The 15,302-nt window shown below is 29.0% G+C and overlaps 1 protein-coding gene across 2 annotated transcripts in view; it reads left to right on the top strand.

Moving 5' to 3' along the window:
- Window positions 1-1,596: 1,596 nt before the first annotated feature.
- LOC129918909 (sodium-dependent transporter bedraggled) overlaps window positions 1,597-15,302 on the top strand; it is a 28,864-nt gene continuing 15,158 nt past the window's right edge. The window contains exon 1 of one of the 2 annotated variants that reach the window (XM_055999667.1): window positions 1,597-2,481. The gene's annotated coding sequence lies outside the window, so the exon portion shown is untranslated. The remainder of the gene's footprint in view (window positions 2,482-15,302) is intronic. The other variant, XM_055999670.1, reaches the window with a different exon arrangement.

Raw genomic sequence — 15,302 nt, 5'->3', positions numbered from 1 at the left:
ATATAAAATGTCTTAAAAATTTAAGCAACTTTAACTCTAAGAGCAAGTTCGTGCGACTCAGTCGTGCATTTTATTTATTTTATTTTGGGCTTTAATTTAAATTTAATTTAAAACACAATACGGCAACAGCAGTAATCTTATAGCCATAGAAGTTAAAGCATTTTGTATTATACTTAAAAAAAAAAACATACAAATCGGAGCTGCGCTTGACCAGGTTCCGAAATTATTTAGTTAAACTACTCCATTAATTACACTAGTTTACAAAAAAATAAAAAATTTTTGGACACCAAGTGCCGTTATACTTTTCGTACAGGTTTGAGCCCAGAAAACTCGATAATCTTATCCAAAAAAATATTTATGGATAGGTTTTCGAGATATGATTTTTCAAAGTTTTTTGTCGTTTTTTTTCCGGCATACTTAGTATTCGGGCTATATCTTGAGTAATAAACAACTAATATGAACAGAAAAACCGGTTCCTGAAAGCTGATCAAATAAGCAACAAACACTGGAATAACTTTTTTGGGTCACTCCAAAAGTTAAAGTGTATTGTATCAAAACACTTAAAAAAAATCAACTTTTTAAAGGAAATTTTTGCAAAAAAAGAGTTTCTTACTGGCATAAAAAATCTTAATCTTGCGAATCCTCATAGTTTTATATTTTTTATGTGTAGTTCTTGTAGTTATGTGAAAAATAAAGTATTTTCTTTTTTCCGTTACATGTTCAATATCTATAAATGCTTAAAGGATAAAAATAGACTATTTGGTAAAAACACCAAAAATGTCATGTTTTTCTCCTTTTCGAATAGTTTTTCATTAGTTTTTCACAATATTTTAATTTTAAAATTTTTTTAAAGGATACATATGGATAGGAAATTTAATTATCTACAAAAAATTACCTAATAAAAATTTTCATATTCGGCTTCCTTTTTAAGTTATAGGCAAAAACACAAAATATAACAAAAAAAGTCGAAAATATTGATCGTTACAAAAATGATCATATCTTTATAACTTATCCATAGATTTTGACGAAAATTATATTGTTAGCTTTGCCAGAAAGTGTACTACACATAAAAAATATAAAACTATGAGGATTCGCAAGATTAAGATTTTTTATGCCAGTAAGAAACTCTTTTTTTGCAAAAATTTCCTTTAAAAAGTTGATTTTTTTTTAAGTGTTTTGATACAATACACTTTAACTTTTGGAGTGACCCAAAAAAGTTATTCCAGTGTTTGTTGCTTATTTGATCAGCTTTCAGGAACCGGTTTTTCTGTTCATATTAGTTGTTTATTACTCAAGATATAGCCCGAATACTAAGTATGCCGGAAAAAAAAAACGACAAAAAACTTTGGAAAATCATATCTCGAAAACGTATCCATCGTAATTTTTTTTTAAGTGATTTCCAAGTTCCTGATGTCAAAGTACGTAAGAAAAAAATAGTGGGATTGAGTGTCCATTTTGGCTGTAAACCAGTGTTATTAAAATTAAAGTAACAAATCTTTTTCGTAACGAACGATAAAATATAACTATGTGTTATCTTTCCCCCTATAAGTTAGTAAATAAAAACTTAAGCTACGGCCCTGATTGTCGTTTAAATATCGAAGTTTAATTTGGAAAGAAAGCAAAAATGTGAAAAACCAGTTTCAATAGTTTTATTTGACATTACTGGTTCTCCGTCTCTCTGTCTCTGTATTCACAGCACAGTTCACAATCGCTTCGGCTTTATGCACACACTCTGTTTCTTTGGTGCTCCATTCTGTAGATTTTTCTTGAGCTAGATATAGATACTTTTTGCTCACTATAATATTATACTCGTTGTCTCCTGGCTTTGGGGCCTCTAGCTGGCTGGCTACTTGCTTGCTACTTCTTCTGCAATTTTCGCTCGATGTATCTGTTAGTTCGAGTCAATACATTGTCCGTGGCAGACGTATATTTATAGATTCACCCTGCTGTGTGTTGTGTATTTTTTATTCCCCACTGTGTTGCATATAGAGAGCATAGAGCATACTATACTAGAATAATAAAAGTTGATCTTTAACCTAATTTCATTAAGTATGCTCAAATAAAGTGAAGATCTTTTTTTAAAAAGGGAAAATTAGTATACCAATCTATCTTATAGATACATTTTTTTTTTAAATCGTGGATATCTATATGTATAGAAAATCATCAGAATCGCTTTGCCTTTTTTGAAAAAGAAGTTTCGTGAATGCGAATGTGTGTGAGTGTTAATATATCCAAGTTGAAAACCCCTACGCGATCACTACTTAACTGCTGGTGGTGTACCTACGTACATATACAAAATCTGAAAGTTTTTTTTTTTTCATAAAGTAGGTACCTACCTTTATTGCGTTAAACAAGTTTAGATAGGTTTTTTTTTTTTTTCTTGAAAAGCCAACTAACTGCAGCCGCACACCGCAAATTCAAACGGTTTTTGAATGGACTAATTACAATCTCTTGGATATAAATTTTCGTATATTATATGAGGTAAGTTAGTGACGATATTGTTGAAAATTTTATATCCATATTCAGTACCTCTATAGTATCTAAGTATAGCCTAGTTAAAGGGAAAGGATAGAGTATAGCACCCACCTTTCTCATAATATTCAACATGGTCGAGTGATTCACATTGTTTTTATTGAATAAATAATAGCTTGTTGCACTTGGGGATAATCGCTCCGCATAAAATGGTCATTAACCCCTGTTTAGATCTCCTCTGCACGCTATAGGAGCGCACATGATATGAGTTCCTTTTTGGAATTAATAAAAATAATATTCGTATGGCTTTTACTCTCTAATAGCTTTAATAGGGACCGCCCACAATAATGGGCTTTATGCTGATTTATAGTCGAATTATTGCGCGATTTCTCCGGAACAATTACAGGCGTGTATTTGCTGTTATTTGTTTGATTGATTTTTTTTTTTCAAATGCTGTGTTTTTATAGCCCACTCTCTTATTACCTTCAAGGCATTCATCCACGCAACATTCTCTAATGTTTTTTATTTAAACAAAAAAACAAAAAAATATCCGCTTAAGTGATTCTTTTTTGCAACACTACACTGCGCTCTAATCGTCATCCCATATAGCTGCTCGCTGCTGGTGCTGAGTGCCAGGCTGCAGCAGCGCACACAACGTGGTATGGTTGGTTGCGCAGGAGAAAAAAAAATATATATGGACATGATCGGATCGTACCGCACCGCACCGCAGCGCGGCGCAGCGGTGGTGGCGGCCGCGACGGAGTTAGGCAATATCGCTTGGTCTAAAAAAAGAACTGCACACAGTAGTTGTGTATAGTTTCTTGGAGATGGTCCGGTTGCTCCAGAGAATCTTTCCTCATCTTTTTTTAAGGGAGATTAAATTACACTCAAAATCGAAATATACAAGAGGGAATAAACTTGCCGCTATTCCTATATACTCTGATGTCTTTAATGCAAGATCAATGAGTTAAAGTGGTTTCGGTCTAGGATATTCCTCTCTATAGTTCGGTCGGCCATTGTTTATTACCTGTTCGGTCCAGATAGTGGTTTTACCGGATTTTCTCGTTTTCTCGCACTTGAACAGCATCCAGAGCGTTTGCAGTGTATCTCTACTCAATTTTGGCAAAAATCATGGTCACTTAAATCAATATACATAACTTTAAATGTGATTTTATATTTGAGCTTACATTTTTTCGTCATCTAAAAAAAAAAAAAATATTTTTTTGCCTACTTTAATACCAAATGCAACCCAACAACCTATAAATCGGTTCATTGACGGGAAATACCTTATCCAGCCATCCACCATGATGGACGACACATTTGTGTGCACCTGTGCTATATAATATACATTCATATATAGGTAAAACATGAGAAGTTAAAAAAAAAATAAAATGTTTTTCTTCGAATGTGACGTATCGAATTAATGTAATATACTCGGTACCGAGAGAGTGCACTCAGAGTGTCTCCAGGTAGACTTGTTTACACTGACCTTAAGTATGATTAAGGTCAGCACAAACTCAACCACCTGGTTGTAATTAACGTTTGGGTGTGAATTTGTCGTTTCAATTTGTTTTTATACATATCTCTTTGTGAACTTTGTTGCATTGTGTGAATTTTTATATTTTTCCTGTACATATATTATTATTATTATTGTTCATTGAAGAGGCATAATAAATTCGCTAATTTAATTTTAGTCTTCATAAGAATTGTTGTTAAAATGTGATTATACCTAAAACAGGCATCAAATAGTATGAAAGGAAAATCCCTAAAGCTAATTTTTTTTTTTTAGCGACATGACATTAATTGCACTCTTATGTTATTGATTTAGGTGCATTTGAAATGGCACGATGGTGGTTGGAATAAACAGTTTAAATATTGTACCTATTCTTCTTAAAAATCTAGATTTTTGTCGGATTATTTTCTTTGATGGGAGTGTTTTTTTTTTTAATATTCATTATTAAAGGGTAGTGGTTTAATGTAGGGATACCTACTCACAGTTAAAAGGTTAAAATAAGCCCTTTGGAAAATTTACGGTAATTTACAATATAAAATAATACCTAGTATAGCTGATTTTACATTTCTGTGGCCACAACCAATAACCGCTTAAGTGAGTTAAGACAAAAAATTTTCAGTGGTCTTATGATGCTTTCCAATTCAAAGTCTACATATTTTTACTGTTTTAACTATAAAAAACGATAGATTTAAACCATCTACATCGAGTTAATAAAAGATTGAGTTGTTTTTGAGGTAAATTAAAAAATGCGGAGCATTATAGTAAAACTTAATTTTGTTTTCTTTTTCGACTTAAGCGGTTATTGGTTTTTTTTGCATATTATTACATAAGAAGTACAAAATTATTTAAAGAACGAGAATTGTAAGACTTAAAGAAGATTTTAATTTTATACCTACATAGATTAAAAGCGCAAAAGGGCTGTTTGAAAGATGGAATCAATAAAGATCCCCTAGTAATGAATAAGGATTAAATATAGAAGCCACAAATTACATACGAAATAAAGATTAAATAAAAAATGAATTATGAAGTGTCATACCGAAATTATAGTGTATATAAGAACCTTTTAAAGATACGGAACTTTAGCATTACATACCGAATTTTTCAGTCCGAAATTAAAATTAAACTAGAGTTAACTCAATTAATAGTTAACTTTGGTTCAACTGAACTCATTTATTTTAATTTAATTATATGTAAAAATTTGGACTACCTACTAAAAATTTTCAAAAACAAAAGTTAAAAAAAAATTATAGTTTTCTGATTTTTTTTATGAACAAACGCTTATGTAACATTATTTAAACATTGCATTTAAACGTATTGACGAATTTTGCAAAAATTGATTGAGTCGTTTTTGGGAAATCAAGAAAAAAAAAGAGTAATAAACGTAATAGGTATTTAAAATGGTACTTAAAAAAAGTGTATAAACCGCGAATATGAATTTGGAGTTTCTTGTGATTCCAGAATATATTTTTAATAATATCTTGGAATGCAAAATTACTGAGGATAATTTTTAGCATAATAAGAAGTTCAAAATAAAAAAATTGATCAATCCGTAAAGGAAACATATAGGAATAGTCGAAAATCAGACGCAAAGTCAAAAAAAAAAAAAAAATGAAAAAAGTAAACAAATGCATGTTTTTTTGTAAAAATTCAGAACTTGAACACCAGTTTTCAAAAGCAACTTATTTTAAATAAACTTGATTTTAAACCTAAAGAGAATATTCAGTTCTGAATTTTTAGATTAATTTACTAAACCAAATTTATAAGCAATTAAAGGTGCTGTGTTTGTTTTTAGTTAAACCCCTACTATAACTTCAAATGTGTTCCAAAAACTCAAAGTTTAATATTTTCAAAATCCCGTACTTGTTTCTGTGCGGCATAATGTTACAATGATTTGTATATTTCAATTAAAAATGTATTGAAAACTGTTTGAGCTGTACTGGCGTGTTTTCGAGATACTTTTTTACTTGCAAACATTAATGTCCCTAGCAAATTTGTACATTAATTTAAAATTATTTCCTTGTTTTTAAAGAAATCTGTTAACATCAATAAGTATGCACATAGAATTATTAAGAATTTTTTTTCATTTGTATCGTTAAAGAAGAAAATACTTATGTATTTCAATAGATTTTTTCTATTTTTTTTAATTTAACAGAGTTTAAACGGATTCCATTTATTTAAACAAGTACATATAAGAAATTGTATTGTTTTAAGTAGACGAGGTTTAAAGTGAGATTCATCTGATTTTAAAGTGCTTTTTTTTCTCCGTCTACTACTCTGAGTAGTTTATCGGATATCATATACAATACAGAATAAAGATAAAAATTCCAAGCTTTTAAAAAGCCAAAATTAGAAAAAGTAAAAAAGATTTGTTACAAAATTGCCTTTACCGTCTAAATAAATGAAAAATAATTTTAAGTAGCAAAACAAAAAATATTTGCGTAGAAATATTTTATCTGTCTATAAAATTCTGTTATTATTTTGTGGCGCCTAAATTATAGTTCCCTTCCGTTTACTTTTAATTTGCTTAACTTAATGAATTTGTTTAAACTTGTTTTTTTTTTTATTTTAGAACTTAATATAGGCACTATCAAACTCATTTATCACTTCCTGATGTTCAGATATACAAACTTTATATTTAAGAAGGTAGTTTTTAATCTTAAAACAATCTTAGTTTTTTTTCGCCTATTAAGATTTTCACATAATTTAGCACAAGTTTAAAAGCAGAACAAAGTTTCATGGCAGTTTTTACTTCCGGTCATAAAAATGTTAGCACACGAATGTACTAATAACTCATGCGTGGTTCTGATTTTGTTTTTACTAAAATTGAGCATTAATTTCATTCATTACATATGTAAGATATCTGAAAATATTTACAAAATTAAGTAAAATACAAGACTATGTATATGCTTCTTCAAATTTTGTTTTTTAAATCAATTTTTTTGAAAATATCGTTCCGAATTGCATCGCTTACAAGAAAGTTGGTAAAAAAAACAAAAGAAAATAAATAAAAAAAAAAACATTCCCTATCATCGTAGTTAATATCATGTCAAATTGTTATTTCGAATTTATATAACGATTATCATTATGCATTACAGTATGTACCGCCATTTACCCTATTTTTTTTTTCTAACGTTTTATTTTCTAATTAATACCTTTATCACATCAGAGTCATAATTCAATGACCCCAAGCTTGTTTCAGATCTGGTTCTTAAATGTTCTTTTGTTTTAATGAATAAACTTTCTTTTATTAATATTTTTGTATTTATTGTAAGGATATTAAATCGAAATGTCAATGACACCATAAATAAATTTTAAAATAAATTTATATTTGATACACCCTTAACCTTTTCAAGCTTTCATGTCAAATTGTTTTTTATTATAGAATCTGGTTTAGGAATATCAAAGTGTTACACTCACTTTAATTACCATAGAAATCGATTTTATGTTTAAGTGCGACTAGGGTGTAGTTGTAAAAACGCGATAACAAAATTCTTTAATATAATGTATGCTTTTTTAAAGGGGTCTTTTTAATCAGAATCAGCCCTTTACGCATGTGTATAAATTGAATTGTATGTAAAGCAGGAAAAAGAATTAAGTAATGAAGCACTACTTGTGTAGATAACTTTCTGTTTACTTTTACATACTATGGTTTTTTTTTTGATTTGTCGACAGTGAATTAAATTCTCCGGACTCGAGCAATCAAGTTTTTAGATAACACGATTTTGACTGCGAGTGTCGGTTCTTTTTTTTAAAGATATAGTGGTTGTTTGAAGATGACCTTTAATCGAAACCGGATTGATGGGGTGACTGTTTTTTTTTTCACAACCTGATAATTCATATTTGGAATATACTATTTGTGTATATTATATCTGAATGATAGAGTTTGAATAACGAACCAATATCAATCATTTCATGAAATTATGAAAGAAATAAAGAAAGTAGGTACATGATCATCTCAACTAAGAACATTTAGACTTTAATCGAAGTTTTAAAAACATAAATTCTGAAAAGACATTACTGGTGCTTATTTTTTTAAATAGTCTGAGCAATATCTTGACTTCTTGTCAAAAAGGAATATAGTGGTCAATTCATATCTCCTCCAAATTAAAAGGATGGAGAAAGATCTTTAACAAATTCTTCCTATGTATATTAATCCAAGAGGGCTTTAATTATTACATAATTCATAAAATTAAAGAAAAAAAATTGTTCAAAAAAATCTAAATTAAAATTTTTAAAACTCTTATATTTATGACCGCCACACGATAAAACTTTCAAAATTTTTTTAACATGTAATAATATGCATTTTCAAACCAAAATGGATTGTAATCAGATATCATCAGATTCAAAAGCAAGAAGTTAAATCCTTCAATGATTAGCATTTCATGTACATTCGGGCGTATACGTAACCTTTTTTTAACAAAGTTTTCTGAAATGGAATTTTCTGACGAAAATTGATATTAATCCCTTTTTTAAAGAATTTTAATTTAATATATCTGGTTCTTGAACTTGAGTTTAAGTGGACATTAGCTTTTTTTCCCCCGCGGCCCTTCATTTAGATTTTACTATTCTTTATTCTTATTTTTCATTGAGAAATGAAAGACAAAAATCTTTTTACGTACTAAAGTTCTTCTTTTTAAGCAATCAATCATCAATTTTCCATTCACATAGTTCTAGTAAAACTACTTTTATCTCGTGTCTTTTAAGCAGGACTTATAGCTTAATGAAGTAATTTAATGTCAAAAAGTCTTTTTATATCGTTTTTTTTTTATAATCCAAAATTTAGTGTTCCTATTTATACCATAATTAATTCAAAACGCGATCCAGAAAAGTATTATCTCCGACTTAATGCATTTTTCTTTCGAATAAACTTTTGAACTTTTAATTTCATTTCTTAAATGGGTTTACAGTTATTTTAAAGTTTTATTGTCTGTTTGTGGAATACATTTGTAAAGTAATTTAAGAAGAGAGAAAAAAGCAATAAAATAATTTTACAGTTTTGTGACTCATTTTTGGTTGTTTAATGAAGTACACTGCCCTAAATACATTAAAAAATGAAATAAAAAGTATCTTCCGGGTTAATTTTAACTTTTCGTGTGACTTAAAAAATTTAAACACAAATTAGTAAGCGTTTAAGTTTTATGGAACAATGTAAACAATAAAATTGGTAATATTTTTTCAGTAATTTAAGGAGGTATAGCTCTCAAGGTTATAGCTGTTAAGTATAACGTTTGAAGAAAATTTAAAGTAATGTTTAAATGAATGAAAGCTTTAAGCTAATGTTATTTTTGGTCTGCGCATTTAAGTGATAATAAATAGTTACATTTTATTAGCTCAGGTGACAAGAAACCATTTGTTTTTAAACATTTTTTCTATGACAAAACGTTGGTTGAGAATAATTATAAGGTTGTATATTATACAAAAGTGTACAAATATACAATCTATATTATAATTCTCAGACAGCAAAATGTTTTCGTTGAAAAAAATGTATTATTATATTGAAGCGCACAGACTTTGTTAAGATAATAAAGTAAGAACAAAAATAAAAATTTAACAAATAAATAAGTTTTTATCTCCAGATTAAGACCAAGTCGTTTCATAGAATTTTGTATTTTTAATTGCAATAGGAAAATGGCGATTTCTTGATAAGACAAAACAAATATGTAGTTCAAATTAGTTAATTAGTACAAAATTGGACTTTTTGATTCTAAACTAAACTACTTACAAAAAAAAAATTAAGTACATACCTAAAAATAAACAATTTTTTGTTTTTGAAAAATTTTCATTCTTGAAACCCATCTCATTTCAAAAATAAAATTAATATGCAAATTTATATCATTTACCACAGTTAAAATAAGTTATACCTAACTCTTAAAAAAAATGGTTTATCAAAAAAAAAAGCTCAATGTGAGTTTTCTTGAGGAGAGAAATTAATTAATTTGTGTAGTTTTTTTTATACCCCTATTATAATTATGCATACATTAAAACATTTTCATTATTAAAAGTTAAAGTAAATACTGAGCCGTAACAATTCATGTGATCCAATCATGCATTGATTTATTATATTCTAAAATATGCAATGCAAGTTATCTTTTTCGTTGCATTTATTTAATTTTTATACCTGTAATGATCGTGACAAATAAAATGAATTGCAATTCAATACGCTTCCACAAAGTACAATCTATTCTCGCTTATTTGACACGTATCTACCTACCATGCCTTTGTTATTTTTTGTTATACTTTGTTGACTTGAGAGCTTTCTGCTCTCTATTAATATTGTTTATAATTTTCGGAAACTGACCTCACCAATTTGACGCTTAAATATCACGTAATAATAATGCTCAGAAATAAATCATATTATTTCGTCGAAGAAACATAAAAAAAAAATAAACGCCCCAACCATCGACTTTATCGCCTTAACAAAAAAAAAAAAAACTTATTTATTCTTCTTTCTTTTATTAATTACATTTGAATATGCATTACATACATATAAGGTGCTTTTAGGGCAACGTAATGTATTCTTAAACGAATATGAAGATATAACTAAAAAATTGAACCTATTAACACCAGACGTTTATTTTTTATTGACGATTTATGAAGGTACAAAATTATAATTTGTTGCTTTTATGTAGGCGCTCTAGATTACTACTTTATACTGGCTGATTTTTCATCAAGATGTTTTTTTAATCTTTTTAATCTGGTAAAATAGCCTTGTAAATTTCGCATTCTTGTAAAAATTAAAAAAAAAAAATAACTTGTTATTACTTAAACTGGTTTAAATAAATTAAGATATACAGGGTTGCGTAAAAGTCATCAACCTATCGGAAGACGCAAAGTTTTAAATATAATTTAAATTAAACTAAACGCTTGTTAGATCTAAGGCCTTTTAAATGCAAATTGCACGACAATACTAGATAGGAGATTTTTTGTTTGATCGCACATAATACCACGGGTGGCGTCCATTGGTCCATTTGAAGCTTAAGCATAATGAAATACAGTAGCGAGCAAAAAAATGCAAACAAAAAAAACATTTGCATTTTTTGCTCGTCTAAAAACGCATATTTAGGTAGACTTTTGACCAAATAATGGTATTGGAGTAAAATATTCAACAAATTGACTCTTTTTAATGAAAATAAAACAGTTTCAATATTCCAAATTTGGTAACATAGTTCTTGTTCAATACTCTTTAAACCTCTTTCGTTTGTATTTTTGTTGCTCGCTACTGTATGTATGTACATTACCTTCATATTCGAAAATGCTTTGTGATGCTTTTAAAAATTTATGAAATTTCTTGTTCACCAACGACGAACAGAAGGCCGTTAATAGGCCACATTTCAAGTATTTAAGTATGTACAACTGGGTCGTGAAAACTTGCTATAGAAGTATTTCCAAGCAGTGGCGTACGTTGAGTCGTCGGGGCCCCGGGGCAAGACTACATTTTGGGGCCCCTTTCATATTTGGGGCCCTTTAGATACAAAAAAAGTAGGTACGTATACGCCATACATTTTTTTTTTATGGCTTATATATTTTTAGGTTTATTTTAATGTTTTAATATGTTCGTAATGCACTTTGCCTAAAATAATATATTTAGAGACCCCTATAATAATTTTTGTTTTAGCTTAGAATTGATAGTTTTTGGGGCCTCTGTTCTGAAGTAATATGTACATGTACATATTTGATTTTCCATCATCAAACATAATTTTTTTTTATTGTTGGGCCCCTGAAAAATTCATTTTGGGGCCCTCAAAATTAAATATTTAGCGGCCCCTAAAATAAAAATTTTTGAAGCTTAGAATATTGATAGTTCTTGGGGTCTCTGTTCTAAAGTAATGTGTACACATTTGATTTTCCATCATCAAACATAGTTTATTTCTTTTGGGGCCCCTGAAAAATAATTTTTGGGGCCTCAAAATTATCAAAATTAAGTGCTTAGAGGCCCCTAAAATATAATATAATTTTGGAGCCAAGAATTAATAGGTATTGAAGCCTCTGTTCTGATGTAATATTCGGAATGCCACCAATAACGTAATGTTTTTAGTTTGTGCCCTGATGTATTTATGTTGGAGCAAAAAAAAAACAATTTTTTTTTAACTTAATTTTTTTTTTAAGTACTGAAGTAAAGGCATTTGGGGTCCCTGCAGGGCCCTGGCTCAAAGTTGTTTTTTTCTTTTTTGGGGCCCCTAATGTATTATTTGTGGTTGCAAAGATTTTTCAAGTAATATTTTTTGGGGCCCTAAGATAAAATTATAATTTTTTTTTATAAAAGCAGTTTATTTCCTTTTGGAGCCCCTGGGGTAACCTTTTTATCAAATCAATATATATTATGTGGCTACATTATACATTACACTGAATGACATAATTTGTCTCCCTTGTATCCGAAGTGATTCAAACTCATTTTAATTTACTTCGTAACTCAATTTATGCTGACAGTTTCCTTCTCTGCATTGTCTTCAGTGGGGGCCCTGAGGTCGGTCGGGGGCCCCGGGGCGTCGCCCCGCTTGCCCCAAGGGAGTGTACGCCCCTGTTTCCAAGATATGAAAAAAGATGACCTTTAAATAACCATTTTTGACCACCCATTCATTTTTTTGAACACCTACATATTTCGAAAAAAAAATGGTTTTACAAAATAGAGCGCCAAAAGAACACCGCAAAATTTTAGTCATTTTTTAGGAAAAAGTCAGACAAAAGTTGGAAATTTTTCGGAACCAAGTTAACACACCTGTAAAGATTTTTAAATCATTAGTTTTGGTTTAATTTTATAATACCTTCAAATTTTTTTAGAAATAATTTTTTTTTTCAAAATCGTTTTACGAGTATTTTAAAACCAGAAGTTTATTGTTCTCTGTAAACAAAGTGTTTGCGTTATATTCGAAAATGCCTAGGTTAAAGATTTAATTGAAGGGAAATTCTAACTTTCTTTCATTCTTTTCAGTTTTATTAAGCCCCTTGCAGACTAAAATTAAAGTTGTTAATAATAATACTTCATGTGGCGGTGTTTTTTGAAATTGTTGGTAGCGCATATTGCTCTTAAGGTCTTAACATCTCCAACATATATGTCGGTTTAATATTTCTTACCGGTTCAATGGTCTTTTTCGCCACCTTAAATTAAAAACATAATAACATAATAAGATTTTTTTTTTTATATTAAATCTCACCCATCATGCCAACAAGTACATCCGACCTTCAAGTGTATTTATTTTACTCTCCAAAACATTATTGAATTGAATGTGCATATACAAAAAATTATGTTTATTATGAAAAAATCCACCGATATCGCAAAATTGATTTTTTTTTCTTTACTGGGTAGAAATAATTTTCAAGGTCATTAATTGCGGTAGATATATTTGAATTGATTCTGATTCACCTGCAATATTCGACCTTGAAATATGAGCCCCTCAGTAAATTTAAATAAATATTTCGATATTATTTACTTTATTTTTAGACATAATAAAGAAAGAAGTAGACAAAAAAAAAGTTCGAATTGAATTTATTTGCTGAGCGAGAAACATTAGTGATCAAATTTATTTTTTCCTGAATAGCAGATGCATGACAGTTGACTTGGTAATTGATTCATTGAGTCTCTCTTAATTAACACTCCTGACCTGAGTGTTCTTCGTTACTTTAAACGAACGATTCAAGCCCAAATAGATTTTATATTCTTTGTCTGAAATATCATATTCTTGAGATACATAAATAATTACATGTTTATTAAATGGGTGCAGGGTATTAGTCATCGTTTGTGATGCATGCGGTTCAACTGGCTGTATTGGTTTATACTTTTTGTTTTTGTCTTGTATTTATTCTTATTAAAAAATCATTGTTTGTAATTTAAGTGGTCAACTTTGAAACACAAGCATAATTTATGTGAAATTCTTTAAGAATGCGGATGTCATTTTATACCAAACTAAGACAAAACTAAAATTTACATTGGTTTTGAACTTTTCGAGTGATTTTTATTGCATTTAGAATCTGATCCAACAATTTGTACCACCTCCAATTTTTTATTTCTCATACCTGTTGGGCATACCAAAAATATTTCATGATAATAAAGTAGTAAATTATATTGCCAATAACTATTTTATGTTAAGACAAATTTTTCAAAATTATCGATGTATGGGTTTCTTCGACAAACATAAATCTGGTTCGAAAAATATAAGAACAAAATGGGGGTGGTACAAACTGCTGCACGTGCACTGGACAGTTACAGATTTTTTCTAAAATCTTCAATTTTGAATTTCATGTGAAAACTCCGTTTTTGAGGGAATTTATTGTCTTCAATTAAAATTTCAAATATTTGTAGGAATTGATAATTTGCCAGCCCTAGAAATTGAGACATTTGTTTTTGGTTTCTTTTTAATATTTTATCTAAATCCAAATTAAGAAACTCAATCAAAAAGTCTGCAAAAAAAGTTTTTTCTTTTCTTATCCAACTCACAACTTGAGTTTTTAAGGAAACATGATAATAATTCCAATAACACACTGGTCAACAAAATTGAACTTTTTTTTTGCCACAAGAACCAAGATATACTTTTCTAAAGATTTTTGATGTGCTGAACTCGAATCTGAAGCCAGAAAAATTTTATTGGCCTCCGTTCTTGAGATATTACCGTTATAAAAAAAAACTTTTTTTGCATTTTATAACGTTAATATTTCAAGAACTGAGGCTAATAGAATTTTTTTGATTGCGAATTCGAGTTCAGCAACCCAAAAACCTCTAGAAAAGTAAATTTTGGTTCTTGTGGCAAAAAAAGTTTAATTTGGTTGGCCAGTCGCTGATGTTTCTGAGTTAAGGACCACTACTTAAATTTTTAATATCTCGAGCAGTAAAAGAGATATCGGAAAGACTTAAACATTTTTCGGAAGAATGAAACCAGTTCTTATAGACATCGTTACAAATTTATTCATAATAAGTTACCCCATATAAGAACATAACCTCGAAAACAGCCAAAATGACGTTTTTTTGTTCTTGTGGCAAAAACCTTGTTGACCAGTGTAATTAAATACTGTAATAATTATATATTTCTTGATTAAATTTTTTTTTTGAGAAAAATTAAAGAATGCAGTTTTATTAAAATTGCTTTGATATTTTTTGTGCAAAGTTTAATCAAAATCAGTAGAGCTATTTTCGAGAAAATTAAAATTTCCTTAAATTTTGTATGGGCGGTACACGACACGCGTAGGGATTACTTTACTTCTGGTAGAGGTAAATTAAATAAATTAATTAAAATAAAAACAATAAATCAAAATGTACTTTAAATTTCAATTTTACTAAGCCCTAATTTTTCAGTCCGTTCATAAATAAATATAAAAATGCAATATA

Source organism: Episyrphus balteatus, chromosome 4, assembly GCF_945859705.1.
Source record: "Episyrphus balteatus chromosome 4, idEpiBalt1.1, whole genome shotgun sequence".
Classification (NCBI taxonomy): Eukaryota; Metazoa; Arthropoda; class Insecta; order Diptera; family Syrphidae; genus Episyrphus; species Episyrphus balteatus.
The sequence above is the reverse complement of the archived record's forward strand: the minus strand, read 5'-3'. Positions and strand labels throughout refer to the sequence as shown.